Here is a 15766-nt window from a genome sequence, read left to right as displayed (position 1 = left end):
AATGAAACACAAGAGGCACCCCTCCAAATTTTAGCACCACTGAAATTTGAGAACCCAAAGTCTGCCACTGCCTCAACAAATAAAACAGCTGTACACTAGTACACTGGTCCACCTAGGCCCAATGTGGGGGAACTTTGGCCCTCCTGAGGTTGATGAACTACAACTCCCAACACCCCTGGACATTGGCCGTGCTGTCTGGGGCTGATGGGAATTGTAGTTCAGTAACATCTGGACGTCCAAAGGTTCCTCACAGCTAAGCATGCAAGAGTGGTGCATGCTCTAGTTATCTCCTGCTTGGACTACTACAATGCGCTCTACCTTTGAAGGTGACCCGGAAACTACAGCTAATCCAGAATGCAGTAGCTAGACTGGTGACTGGGAGTGGCTGCCGAGACCACATAACACCGGTCATGAAAGGCCTACATCGGTTCCCAGTACGTTTCCGAGCACAATTCAAAGTGTTGGTGTTGACCTTTAAAGCCCTAAACGGCCTCTGCCCAGTATACCTGAAGGAGCGTCTCCACCCCCATCGTTCTATCCAGACACTGAGGTCCAGCGCCGAGGTCCAGAACTGCCTTCTGGCGGTTCCCTCACTGCAAGGAGCAAAGCTACAGGGAACCAGGCAGAGGGCCTTCTCGGTAGTGGCACCCGTCCTGTGGAACACCCTCCCGTCAGATGTCAAATAGATAAACAACTACCTGACATTTAGAAGACATCTGAAAGCAGCCCTGTTTAGGGAAGCTTTTAATGTGTGACATTTTAATGTATTTTTAATCTTTGTTGGAAGCCGCCTAGAGTGGCTGGGGAAACCTAGCCAGATAGGCAGGGTAATAATAATAATAATAATAGTAGTAGTAGTTGTTGTTATCAAGGCCTCGCATGGTCTACTCTGAGGGGCCACAGCTCTCAAAAAAAAACCAGGCAGAGGTATTTTCTAATGTCTTCCGCTGCCCAAGATCTTTTAAAACCGGAGACCTCAAGCTCTGCTTTTGAACTACGGTCCCTAAGAAAGTGTGCGGGTTGTGTTTTGTTGTTGCTCCTTCCCTTCAGGTTTAATGCTCTTATCTATGCACAAATGTGCATCTTTCTAACTGGCTGATTGGTTCCTGGATTAAAACTGACTCAACTCCTCAGCTACGATTGGTTTAAGTGCTGCTGGCTCCAAGGGTGACGTTATCTATTCTGGCCAAAGAGTTCGTCTGCTGCCTTGTCTGTCTGTCTACCTTCCTGTCTGTCTTGAAGCAAAGGGGTCCTGGCCTTCGAAGGTGCTGCGTTCCTAAAACATTGGCCGATTTAGTTATTTATGGCAATACTAACTCGGTGGGGCGAATCTGCAAGTCAAGCAGAAAGGCAGGTGCTTCTGATAACACGCCGTAGTGTTGCAGAGTGCAGATAAAAGGGGGTGCCCCCCGCCCCGCTTTAAAGGTCCAATGCTACCATCTCCCAGCAAATCTCTCCAGTTTGTGTTTCTTCTGCCTCAGACCTGAATGACAGGTGTATTGGTGATGAATGTACATACTAAAAACACGTCTGCTCAGAAACTAAGGCAGCCTTATTTGGTATAACTAATTCAGCCAGGAGGAAGCGTCTTGCCAAAATTAATAACTTTTTTAAAAGTCTTGTTGATTTCAGTCATCATACGGCATATGCCTAACCCTTTCCCGCAGACTTGAACCTTCTGCTCTTCCTTGGGCTGGATCATGACCTTTATATGTTGCTTGTTGTTGTTTAGTCGTTTAGTCGTGTCCGCCTCTTCGTGACCCCCTGGACCAGAGCACGACAGGCCCTCCTGTCTTCCACTGCCTCCCACAGTTTGGTCAAACTCATGCTGGTAGCTTTGAGAACACTGTCCCACCATCTCGTCCTCTGTCGTCCCCTTCTCCTTGTGCCCTCCATCTTTCCCAACATCAGGGTCTTTTCCAGGGAGTCTTCTTTTCTCATGAGGTGGCCAAAGTATTGGAGCCTCAGCTTCACGATCTGTCCTTCCAGTGAGCACTCAGGGCTGATTTCCCTAAGAATGGATCGGTTTGATCTTCTTGCAGTCCATGGGACTCTCAAGAGTCTCCTCCAGCACCAGAATTCAAAAGCATCAATTCTTCGGCGATCAGCCTTCTATATGTTGCTAGCAAGATGTCAATTCTTTTGAATCCGTCTGTGTGCGTGAAAGGGAGGGAGGGAGCTTGTAGAAATGGCTTTAGGTTCAAGTTCATGGACCTACTGTACAAAGGCTAAAATTTAAATGTGTGTCTCTGCAACAATGAACATGCAGGGCTCTCAGGGCCCTTCATGTGTTGTGTATTCATGATTTGGGCTCTTGATGCTATGTGTTGAATAGTGGGTAGACATAGCAGACGACACAGAGATTTCTCCAAAACAGCTCTTTATTTTGTAAGATGGAACAGAAACTGAACAGCAAACAGCTCAGCCGGCCTGCTTTTATAGGCAGCCGGCTGTCAACATTGTAGCAACAACAACCCAGGGTTTCCTGCCTAAAATAACTGACGTGGACCTGAGTGAAAACTACATACACAATACTCCAGGTGGCCAGGGTGAGAACTTCAATACATAACACCCCTCCCCACCGAGATAAGACGTTAGTTACAATCGTAATGGTTTCCTTATATACAGCACTACACGTAATGGTTCAATTAGGCACAAAGCATATCGGTTACATTTCACATACTTCCATTAGACCAACAGTGTTACATGTCTAACAACATAGTCCTTTAAATACGGTCTACTGGCCTTGTGGATTTCCTGGGCGGAGAGTTCAACAGCTTCTGAGGCCACGGCCTCCTCAATGGCTTTCTGCAGCGTGAGGTCTGGCTTGGCGAGGAGATGCCGTTGCAGACGGATGTCCCGGACCCCGCAGACGATTTGATCCATCAGGGCATCGTCTAAGTCTCGGAACTCGCAGTGCATCGCAGCCTGTCGCAGGGCGGCGGTGTAGTTGTTGATTGACTCCCCCTCTGCCTGGTTCCGGTGGTAGAACGCATGGCGGGCAGCAATCTTGGACGGCTTTGGCGCGTAGTGGTTGCGGAGCTTCTCTTGGATCGTGTCCCAAGGTGCTGCCTGGACTGCTAGAGGCGCAACCGATGCTCGGGCCGTCGCAAACACTTCGGGGCCACAAAAATGCTGAGGAAGAGGCCCCGCTTCTGCTCTATAGACCCTCTTGTCAGCTCATTTGCTTGGAGGTAGCAGTCGAACCGAGTGAGGTAGGAGTCCCATGATTCAGAGGCTGGGGCAAACGGCGGTAGAGGCACAAGTGAAGCCATGGTTCCGATGCCGGCGTGGAGGCGATGGATGGAACACAGTGCTCTAGCCAGAACGGTCAGCTCTGAATTGGTTCTGCTCCATGATTTCGCTCAGTGTTTCAGCTCCGTGATTCAGCTCATCTCAGAGGGTGGCCGCATCTGGCTGTGCTCTGTTGTCCATCGATCCCACCTTCATCGCCAGTGTTAAGTTGTGGGTGAACATATCAGACGACACAGCGATTCTTCAAACAGCTCTTCTTTATTCTGAGGCCAGAACTGAACAGCAAACAGCTCAGCCGGCCTGCTTTTATAGGCAGCCGGCTGTCAACATTGTAGCAACAACAACCCAGGGTTTCCCGCCTAAAGTAACTGACACGGACCTGAGTCAAAACTACTTACACAATACTCCTGGTGGCCAGGGTGAGAACTTAAATACATAACAGACTATATCAGGGCAGGGTATGTCCAAGGCCTGACTGTGGCCCTCTTGACCTCTCTATGTGGCCCTTGGAACTCTCCCTAGGCCCCACCCCTTCTCTCAGGCCCCACCCCTTATCCTCAAGACACGCCCATCAGTGATCCTTTGCACCGTGTTTCTGCATGGCAGGAATGTGTATATGGACTCTTGCAGAAACTAGCCTACTGTACAAAGGCTAAAATTTAAATGTGTGTCTCTGCAACAATGAACGTGCAGGGCTCTCAGGGCCCTTCATGTATTGTGTATTCATGATTTGGGCTTTTGATGCTATGGGTGTGTGTGTGTGTGTGTGTGTGTGTGACACGTGTATCCGCTTTCAAAACCGTGCCTGCAAAAGTTTCGGGGCAGTCACGCTACTCAGTGCCGGATTTATGTGTAGGCTAAGTAGGCTGAAAGGGACGCGGGTGGTGCTGTGGGTTAAACCACAGAGCCTAGGACTTGCCGATCAGAAGGTCGGCGGTTCGAATCCCCGCGACGGGGTGAGCTCCTGTTGCTTGGTCCCTGCTCCTGCCAACCTAGCAGTTCGAAAACACGAAGTGCAAGTAGATAAATAGGTACCGCTCCGGCGGGAAGGTAAACAGCGTTTCCGTGCGCTGCTCTGGTTTGCCAGAAGTGGCTTAGTCATGCTGGCCACACGACCCGGAAGCTGTATGCCGGCTCCCTCGGCCAGTAAAGCCAGATGAGCGCCGCAACCCCAGAGTCGGTCAGGACCCATAGCGTCACCTGCATCCCTTACTTTTCCTTAGGATGTCCCTATTTTCATTGAGGAAATGTTGGAGGGTATGGAGTTATCCAACCCCCGAGCCATCTGAAGGCAATCCTGTAAAGGGAAGCTTTTTAAAAAAATGTTTAATGCTTTATTATTATTTTTATATATGTTGAAAGCTGCCCAGAGTGGCTGGGGCAACCCCATGAGATGTGTGGGGTATAAGCAGTCAAATTATCATTATGGAATGGAACATCCCTATTTTCATCGGAGAATTATTGGAGGTTATGGATGACCCTGGCGTTCCTACAATTCTATGATTCTTCTTCTTCAATATTAATACATTCCTACGTAGCGATGGGTCAGAATTTATATCAGAATGAGCTGCGAGAATATTGCTAGCGAAGAATTGGAAGAAACAAGATTTACCAACTATCGAAGAACGGCAGATGAAGATGATGGACTATATGGAACTTGCCGAACTGACCGGGAGACTCCAAGACCAGAGAGAAGAGATGGTGGAAGAAGACTGGAAGAAGCTTAAGGAATATTTGAAAAAAAATATGTTAATATTTCAATCTTAGAATAGCTTTGGAAGTGGATATAGGCTGTAGGGTTAGAAGTAGAAGACAGTGTATTTTAAAATAATATTATTTGTAAGCGATAAAATGTGAAGTTATTTTAAATGTGATAAAAAAAGATGGTTAGAAACTATGATATATGTAAACTGCTAAAGATGAAGTAAAATGAAAATCAGATAGGTAGGACTTGGGGAAGCCCACTTAACAATGTTTAGGAAAATAAGAATATGACAAGTATTTGTTTGTATTGTGTGTTTTTCTGTTTGTGTTCCTTATTTGTGTTATCAAAGTGTTATAAAAATTTTTTTGGGGGGGAAGAATTTACATCAGAATGGAATCAGGTCAAAAACCATCAGCAAGAAACATAAAATACGAAAACAATCAGCTGGTTGGGGAAGAGGACAATCTGAAACATGTCTAACGCCAGGCAGGAGGAGAATCCATCAAGACTGGTGACTAGGAGCGGCCGCCAGGACCACATAACACCGGTCTTGAAAGACCTACACTGGCTCCCAGTACATTTCTGAGCACACCACGTCCCCACCCAGGCCACGGCCAGACCCAAAGCAAACTCACCTGATCCTCCCAGAGCTTCTGGATCGCCGGGTGCCCAAAATGAGGTTGGCACATCACCTACAATTCAAAGTGTTGGTGCTGACCTTTAAAGCCCTAAACGGCCTCGGTCCAGTATACCTGAAGGAGCGTCTCCACCCCCATCGTTCAGCCCGGACACTGAGGTCCAGCGCCGAGCGCCTTCTGGCAGTTCCCACACCACGAGAAGCCAAGTTACAGGGAACCAGGCAGAAGGCCTTCTCAGTAGTGGCGCCCGCCCTGTGGAACACGCTCCCACCAGATGTCAAAGAGAAAAATAACTACCAGCTTTTAGAAGACATCTGAAGGCAGCCCTGTTTAGGGAAGCTTTAATAGAAGCTTTAATGTTTAATAGGTTATTGTATTTTAGTGTTCTGTTGGAAGCCCCCCAGAGTGGCTGGGGAAACCCAGCCAGATGGGCGGGGTTTAAATAATAAATTATTATTATTATTATTATTATTATTATTATTATTATTATTATTATTATCCATAGTGAGGCTCAAGCCCTTGGAAGTTTCCATGATGCACTATTGTCAGTAATAAAAGTTACAAATGGAAAGCAGACGATGTCGAAAGGAACTCCCTTAGCCAAAGCTTGGACGTCTCTGCGATGGTAAGTCAGATGTTCTGACAATGCGATTTCCCATAATTATTTGGGGGAGGACATGCGTTTTCAAATGTCTGGTGCGAGCAGAACACACAACCGAGAGTATTATGGAGTAGAGAAGATATTGCAGAACGCACTCGCAATATAAGACCAGTCTGGAGGGGCTCCCAGCGTTTCTGAAGCGTTCAGCCAGCCTCTCCCTTACAAATCCTGAATATTTTTCTGCCTGCTCTTTCTCCCCTTTCGTCTTGCCACCTGAAATCCTCTGCCTACCTGATTCTGTTCTCTGTACTTTTCCATCCGCGCTCCTACGCTGTTTCCCCCCTCTCTAGCCTCCTTCTCTCTCCATTCCTTTCTCCACACAGTGCCCACTTATGCCTGAGCATCGGTGCCAGGCTGTGCCCAGTGGCACACTTTGAGATTTTATTTGCAGGTTCCACACGGGCGCTGTGGTCAACCCTGGCGGGTACGGTGGGCCTCAGAATAAACGGTGCTTTGCTCAGAAGGGGCACATTGGAGAGAAAAAAAACAGACAGGAGTGTTTCTCGGTTTTGGATGGCGATGGAGGGTGAAGCCAGGTCGTGGGCTCTGGCAGATAAATTTAGAACCTTTTGGAATCCACGTGGCTGGGTTTTTTTTCCGGCCCAGCCAAAAATCCCCTTGAAAAAGGACATTGAAAAAGCTTTTCACCTGGGCCTTGTACCTTCTGCTGCCCTTGCGTTCAGATGAAAGCGCTTGCAAACCCGGACAGGATGTTTATTAAACCTGTGGATAGCTCCAAGGCTGCTGGGTGCAAGCTTTTGAGTGCCACAGGTCTCTTCTCCAAGCAGAGAGGTTGGGAGCAAAAAGAGTGATGTTTTTGTTAATGTTGGGATGCTTCCGGATGGAAACCTCCCAGCGCTATCTGGTTATTGTTTATTCACTTCCTAACCCCATGCAGGGGACGCGGGTGGCACTGTGGGTTAAACCACAGAGCCTAGGACTTGCCGATCAGAAGTTTGGCAGTTCGAATCCCCGCGACGGGGTGAGCTCCCGTTGCTCGGTCCCTGCTCCTGCCAACCTAGCAGTTTGAAAGCACGTCAAAGTGCAAATAGATAAATAGGTACCGCTCTGGTGGGAAGGTAAACGGCGTTTCTGTGCGCTGCTGTGGTTCGCCAGAAGCGGCTTAGTCATGCTGGCCACATGACCTGGAAGCTGTACGCCGGCTCCCTCGGCCAATAAACGAGATGAGTGCCGCAACCCCAGAGTCAGCCACGACTGGACCTAATGGTCAGGGGTCCCTTTACCTTTAACCCCATGCAGAATTTCAGTGGCAAGTATAACAGCTTCATGGATTTACAACCTGCTCTGTCCCATCCACACTGATCTCAAGAACTCTTTACAGCCTTGTGTTCATACACTGAAAATCAACAAATCTTCTTATTACAAAAGCGAGAGAGAACTCTTTATGGCCTAAACAAAATTTTTTTTTCCTTCCAGTAGCACCTTAAAGACCAACTAAGTTAGTTCTTGGTATGAGCTTTCGTGTGCATGCGCACTTCTTCAGATACATAGGTATGTGCATGCACACGAAAGCTCATACCAAGAACTAACTTAGTTGGTCTTTAAGGTGCTACTGGAAGGGAAAAAAATTTTTGTTTTGACTATGGCAGACCAACACAGCTACCTATCTTTATGGCCTGATCAACACATGCAGTGGAATGGAGTGGTAAGGTCCTGAGATGGAAGAAAGGACTGTCAGAATGTTCCCTTGAATTTTTTCTTTTAAAAAGCAACACCTTGCAAGCAGAAAACTAGCAGAGCAAGGAATAGGCTGAACTGCATTATTTCTCCCTGATGTGTTAGTGAAGGCTTTCAGGGAGATGGGTTTCTGTTGTTTGTAAACGCAGGTGAGCCTTGCAAAATGGCTTTCACACGACCACGTCATTGTCCTGCATGTCTCAAACAGGCCCAAGGCATAAAGGTTTCAGGACGGAATCCGGTGGCCCTATTCACACAAAACATTTGTCCCATTGAGAAAACACTTCATGTTACTGAACTCCCCTAGGAAGTACAGTGGTACCTCGGGTTAAGTACTTAATTCGTTCCAGAGGTCCGTTCTTAACCTGAAACTGTTCTTAACCTGAAGCACCACTTTAGCGAATGGGGCCTGCTGCTGCCGCCGCGCAGCCACCGCACGATTTCTGTTCTCACCCTGAAGCAAAGTTCTTAACCTGAAGCACTATTTCTGGGTTAGCGGAGTCTGTAACCTGAAGCGTATGTAACCTGAAGCGTGTGTAACCTGAAGTGTATGTAACCCGAGGTACCATTGTAAAAATAAAAGAGAGAGGGCTAAAGGGAACAGGCTGCAGTGAGCAGATAAGCTTTCGATGTGCCGCTCCCACTGCCTCCATTTCTTCCATTGTTTCTCCCCAGTGTTGACATTTAGACTGGAGACTCCTTGGGGCAGGGAACTAACTTTTTTTGGCTTACATTAAATCGTCCCGTGTTGATGATTAATAACAAGAAGCAGAAGTGAGCCTTCGCAGAGTAGGGTCGCCTTTTTCGGTGTCAGAGCTCCTGTCATTTTAACAGCCGCCCAGGCGGCAGAAATTCAACAGGGGAAGCTTTCCCCATGACCGCATCCCCAAGAAGCATGCCCCTTGCTGTGTCACGGAGACGCATCTCTCCATTTTAATTTCCTAACCACGAGGAGACGCACTTTTGCGTGAGCTCTGCTTAGCCACAGCTCCTTTATAAAACAAAACAACTTTATCCCGCTTGGAGAAGCTGGCGCTCTGTATACGCCTAGAGAAAGACAGTCCACTGCTAGATTTTATCATTTAGAAAAACACACAAGACAGAGGCTGTGTCACGCTTTGCCCCCAAACAAGCGTTTGTGTGCTTGTCTCCTTGCAGGGCAGTCTTTAGCAGATGCGGTGCCGGGGTGCAAATATCCGCTCAGCGCCCCCAAATTACCTCAGATAGTGGGGGTGGGGTGAAGCTGCGCACTGCCAGCCATGCGGGTGTGTGTGCTCAAGTCTCCCCCATGTCGCTGCGGGAGAGCAATCCCCGTGGAGGCTTGGGAAGGAAGCTGCACCCCGCCAGCCTAATAATAATAATAATAATAATAATAATAATAATAATAATATTTATTTATACCCTGCCATCCCTGGCCAGAGCTGGGCTCAGAGTGGCTAACACCAATAAAATCACAGTAAAAACATAATAGGGGGAAAAGAGAAAGAAAGAAAAAACCCCAATTTAAAATACAGGTTAAAATGCAATTTAAAATGCAGCTTCATTTTAAAATAGCCAATAAATCGAGACCATAAGGGGAGGGAAACATAAGGGTCAGACTGAGTCCAAACCAAAGGCCAGGTGGAACAGCTCCGTCTTGCAGGCCCTGCGGAAAGATGTCAAGTCCTGCAGGGCCCTGGTCTCTTGTGACAGAGCATTCCACTAAGTCGGGGCCAGTACTGAAAAGGCCCTGGCCCTAGTTGAGACCCATTTAACCACCTTGCGACCTGGGACCTCCAAAATGTTGTGGACCTTAAGGTCCTCCGTGGGGCATACCAGGAGAGGCGGTCCCGTAGGAACGTGGGTCCTAGGCTGTTGATGGGGTGCAGCTGGCGGGCGTGCAGGGAAAGGGGAGGCCGCTTGCAAAGCCGCGCAGCTCCCCCACTCGCTGGGGCGCCCCTGAGAGGCCAGCGCCCTGGCGCGACGCACCAATAAGCCCTATGGGAAAGACGGCTCTGCCTCCTTGGCTGGGCCTTGCGGGGCTTAGCACTAGCGAGAGGCTTGTGTCATGCGTCACCTATTTGGGGTATCCAGGTGGGCCTGCCCCACACGAGAGCCAGTGTGGTGTAGTGGTTAAGAGCGGTAGTCTCGTAATCTGGTGAACCGGGTTCGCTTCCCCACTCCTCCACATGCAGCTGCTGGGTGACCTTGGGCTAGTCACACTTCTCTGAAGTCTCTCAGCCCCACTCCCCTCACAGAGTGTTTGTTGTGGGGCAGGAAGGGAAAGGAGAATGTTAGCCGCTTTGAGACTCCTTCGGGTAGTGATAAAGCACGATATCAAATCCAAACTCTTCTTCAGAAAGGAAGCCCTCCGGCCTCCTTAGGGCTGAGGTTGAGTTGGCCTGCTGGCATCTTTCCACGCTTCTGTATAAGACAAGCATCACCCTTTGGTTTTTACTGCTGAGAACTGTAAATCCCTAACCAGGAACCTGTATCCTGTTGAGCAGGGCTTTTCGCGGCCACACCTGCTTTATCACCACTTGAGGGGAAGAAGGAACCAGGAAGTCACGATGCACACATGCGTTCTCCTCTCTGCGGTGTCATTGCTGGGGCAATACAGAGCCCTGTCAGCTCCCATAAGCCAGTTCAGTGGCAGGACCCTGGCTCAACGTATCTGGGACATAGGCCCAATCCGCGCACGGCGCAGGGAGATCCAAAAGCAATTTTCCCATTGGAATAAAAGAAATTTGTGCCAACAGAAACGGAATGGCAGGATAAATTACTAAATTATATCGAATCGGCTAGATTCACAGAGGCAATCAGGGGACTTTCCCAGACAAGAATTTCAAAAAGAATGGGGGAAATGTAAAGAATACTTTATGAAGCTGTGCCCTAAAATACACACCTGGACTTTTTTCGATTAATGTCTGCAGGAGACTTTGTGGTTTTTGTTTTAGTCATAATTTGAAAAAAATCGTAATAAGAATGTGTAAAGGAAACAGTTTATAAGAAGTAAATAAGGAGGCCACGTACAGGATAAAGGAAGTCTTTTATTTTCTCGTTTGTTTTATTTTATGTTATGTTTATTTTATGTTATGTTATGTTCATGTCTAATGGTGGTGGATTCGTTTATTTGAGTTGTGGTAGATTTATGTTGTAAATAAAATTAATTTTAAAAAAAATTTTTTTAAAGCAATTTCCCAGTGTTTGTGGTTTACTCATTTTACTGCAATGCAGCTTCACGGCACTATGTAAGAACTTGAGATAAGCCCTGTAGGATCAGGCCATAGGGTCCCCGTGTTCTTACAGGGATGCCTCGAGGAATCCTGCAAACAGGATTTATGTGCAACACAGGGCACCTTCCCTGCTTGCAGTTCCTGGAAACTGGTATTCAGGGAGGGACACTTTCCAGCAGAGGAGGTAGAAGGCAGTCACTGGGACTGTCAGTTTGGTGGCACCAGTGGCACTGCTGGCAAGGGGAAAATTAAACAATACGGACTCTTTGCCAAGCAACTCTCTTACCTAAGCCACCGGAGTGATTGTGAAAGCACCTTTTGTTGTTTTTGTTTAGTCGTTTAGTCGTGTCCGACTCTTCGTGACCCCCTGGACCAGAGCACGCCAGGCCCTCCTGTCTTCCACTGCCTCCCGCAGTTTGGTCAAACTCATGTTAGTAGCTTCCAGAACACTGTCCGACCATCTCGTCCTCTGTCGTCCCCTTCTCCTTGTGCCCTCCATCTTTTCCAACATCAGGGTCTTCTCCAGGGAGTCTTCTCTTCTCATGAGGTGGCCAAAGTACTGGAGCCTCAGCTTCACGATCTGTCCTTCCAGTGAGCACTCAGGGCTGATTTCCTTCAGGATGGAGAGGTTTGATCTTCTTGCAGTCCATGGGACTCTCAAGAGTCTCCTCCAGCACCGTAATTCAAAAGCATCAATTCTTCGGCGATCAGCCTTCTTTATGGTCCAGCTCTCACTTCCATACATCACTACTGGGAAAACCATAGCTTTTACTATACAGACCTTTGTTGGCAAGGTGATGTCTCTGCTTTTTAAGATGCTGTCTAGGTTTGTCATTGCTTTTCTCCCAAGAAGCTGGCGTCTTTTAATTTCGTGACTGCTTAGGAGATCACAATGGGGCAGGAGGAAAGAGGCTTTGGCTGATAAGGGATTTGGGATATAGGTCAAAATCAGCACCCTGAATTGTGCAGGCAGAGCAGCAGGGCAAGGTGCCTGGCCTTTGCCTGTGACAGAAGCTAGTCTGCATCACATCCTCAACAGGGAAGCGAATCAGCTGGAGCTCCTGGTCAGCCATCAAGGGCAGGCGAAGGCAGATTGCGACAGTAGTCAAGCCTCAAGACATAAATATGCTTTATCCTCGGGTTAGGAGGTCGTCTCGTAGCCTGGGGGTTGCATCTGTCTTCGGAGATCTTCAGCTGCAGAGCAAACACAGATCTGTAAGGAGCAAATATAAAACACTTGGGCTGGCAGACCACAGCGGTGGTGAAAACAGGAGAAACTTCGGCTGCCTCTCGCTTTGCAGCTGCCGCCGACACCTGTTCCCTGCAAGTTGGAAGTATTAGGGAAGCTAAATATTGATGGGACCAATGAGGCAAATCAAACATAACATGCCTTCAGTCCTCTTCCTTCTTCCCGGGCTGCAAAATTCACCCATTTGGAAAAGCAAGGCTGTGCAGTATTGACTAGCAATGCAGCCCTCGCTTTCCAGCTCAGCTCAATAGGTAGACTTGGAAACTCTACTCACGCCCTCCCTACCCCCCCCTTATCTCTTTTTCCATGGGGAAGGCGGCCTTGAGAGGCTGCGGATCCCTGACCTTCTCCCAGCAGCCTGCGGTGTTTTCATTAAGAAGGTGTTGGTGGAATGACGTTTTGACTGCCCGGCTCCATTGAATAAAGAGCCCTTTCTGGTCAAGGTTCTGCACTGGCCTGCCTTGGAAACTGTTAAAAACAGCTCAAGGAAGGAAGGGGGAGAAAGATGGGTCTGTTGGGGAGGGATGAGGCAGAAAGCAAAGGAGGACTCAGCCCATCTCCGAGCCGAGGGAAGTCTCCTTTTATTGGCTGGGTGCTGATCGTGACTCTGTTTTTCTCAGCTCCACTGTGTACAGGTGGCCCCACTGAGCTGGGTCTGCACTGATTTGACTGTTTGTCTCCTGCCCATCCTCTTTGTGACATCTTCACTGTATGTGGGTTTGTTTGTTTTTAATTCACAACAACCTGGTTAGGCTGAAAGACAGAACCTATTCCACGGCCGCACGGGGATTGGAGCAACCCAAGGCTTTCTCTACTGATTCCCGACTTAGATTTCTAATTTTTATTTTTATGGAAAGAGGTGTTTTGTGTGTGTGTGTGGAGCTAGTTTATCATAGTAGTCAGCAGGTGCTTGTCTCAGCTATGGAGCAGGAAGGCTTGGACACACTAGGTAGTTTTGGAAAGGCAGCCATTCTCTTGCCACTCCGTCTCCAGTGTTGTGGGCATTAACTTTATAACACTGGACTAGAGCCTAGGGCTTGCCGATCAGAAGGTCGGTGGTTCGAATCCCTGCCACGGGGTGAGCTCCCATTGCTCGGTCCCAACTCTTGCCAACCTAGCAGTTCGAAAGCACACCAGTGCAAGTAGATAAATAGGTACCACTCCGACGGGAAGGTAAACGGCGTTTCCGTGCGCTGCTCTGGTTCGCCAGAAGCGGCTTAGTCATGCTGGCCACATGACCCAGAAGCTGTACGCCGGCTCCCTCGGCCAATAAAGCGAGATGAGCACCATAACCCCAGAGTCGGCCACGACTAGACCTAATAGTCAGGGGTCCCTTTACCTTTACCTTGCAGGGCTGGTGTTAGGTAATGATTGTGAAATGCTCTGGACACTTGGAAGGCCCTCTGTCAATGCTCCTTGCCGTGATTATCATTGCCTTTTTATAGCTGTGCACATGGGGGCGGGGGGAGGCAGCTGCCCACCCTCCCATCAAGTAAATAAATAAAAAGACTTAACTGAAAGTAAAAAAGATTTTGACAGGTTTTTCTGAGCACTTGGGATCAAAAGATAGTAATTTAAAACAACTGTTGTCGAGACATTTCATTCCGAATCTGCCAGACAGAGAATGATGACAGGTTGGGTGTCCTGCCCCTGCGCCCAAACATATACAGTGATATCTCTGGTTACATACGCTTCAGGTTACAGACTCCGCTAACCCAGAAATAGTGCTTCAGGTTAAGAACAGAAATCGTGCTCTGGCATTGCGGCGGCAGCGAGAGGCCCCATTAGCTAAAGTGGTGCTTCAGGTTAAGAACAGTTTCAGGTTAAGAACGGACCTCCAGAACGAATTTAGTTCTTAACCCGAGGTACCGCTGTATCCTGGCAACGCCCATAGCTGTGCAACAGGCAGAAATCCAGATATCCTGACATGCAGATGACAGTGTTAGGAAAAGCTTCAGGGGATGAATGCTAACCCTCCCATCCCAAACAAAGCCTTGGCAGTCTCTCCACCAGATCCTGGTCTCTGATAGGGAACACCATAGCACTGAGTTAAATGGACCAAAGCGCTTGACTCACAGCATCTGGGATTCCCATGATCTGAACAAGAGGAAGCGTAGCAAGAACGCACCATGCAGGGTTTCCCAAACTCCCCAGCTGCTGTTGGACTACAACTCCCATCATCCCTGACCGCTGGTCCGGTTTGTTAGGGATGATGGGAGTTGTATTCCCACAGCAGCTGGAGACCCACGTTTTGGAAACCCTGCATCTTCTTCTTTGGCGATCACTGGTAGCCGTGTAAGATTGTCTTCCATAAACATGGTTTTAACAATGAGTCCGTAAGTGACTGTGTAGGCCAGTTCTGGATCCACACGTCCTTCCACACTGGGGGCATTGGTTTCCGGGCAGGAGTTGATCACGGTGTGGATTTGCCAAACTGTGCCTTCCTCTTAGCACGTTTCTCCCTTGCGTCCTGAGTTCTAGTGTCTTCAAAGCCCACCACACCTTTGGTAAAGGCTGTTCTCCAACTGGAGCGCTCGCAGGCCAGGGTTTCCCAGTTGTCAGTGTTTATACTACATTTTTTTTACATTTGCCTTGAGACAGTCTTTGAACCTCTTTTGTTGACCACCAGCATTACGCTTTCCATTTGTAAGTTCGGAATAGGGTGCCGTTGGCACGTGTTCCCCGCTCCCTCCCTCCAGCTAGCCCCCCCCCGCTCTTGCGCCCCTCTAAGAGGCACCCGGCAGGCAGGCAGAAATCCGTCCGGTGCTGCCGATTCTCCCGGCCGCTCCGGTTGCCAAGCTCTGCCCGTCGCAGCCCTGCAGAACCTCCCACGGCGGTGCCAACCCGGACAGAGGGAGAAGGGCGCGCGTGGTTGCGCGTTTCCATCCTCCTCCTGCCAGCCGGGGGTGATTTCTACGGGATCCTTTTTCCAGCCCGGCTGGAAGGAGGCGGGTGGCCTGGGACGACGCCCCGCAGCTCCCTGCCTCCTCTAGCCGGGCAGGGCCGGATCAGCCGGCACAGAAGGTCCCTTTTTTCTCCTCCTGCAGCCCCGGCGGTGTTGTTTTTTCCAGGAATGTGCGGAATCGCGCTGCGTCCGGCCCAGCCGGCGGACGCACGCACCCGCGCGCACACTGGCTCCATTCAGGCCGCCAGCCGGGAAAGGGAGCAGCCCCACCGCGGGCCTGGCTGGCACCCCTGGGCCAGCCCATCCCCGCCCCTGGAAGTGGCACTGGAAGGCAGAAGGAGAGAGAAAGGGATTTGGGATGGGTGGCTAAGCAGGTCGGAGGAGGGAAGAGCGCGCGCGAGGTTTTGCGCTTTAGGGAGCGTTCACACGTGCACCTACTA

This window comes from Podarcis raffonei, chromosome 8 (assembly GCF_027172205.1).
Source record: "Podarcis raffonei isolate rPodRaf1 chromosome 8, rPodRaf1.pri, whole genome shotgun sequence".
Lineage (NCBI taxonomy): Eukaryota > Metazoa > Chordata > Lepidosauria > Squamata > Lacertidae > Podarcis > Podarcis raffonei.
The sequence above is the reverse complement of the archived record's forward strand: the minus strand, read 5'-3'. Positions refer to the sequence as shown.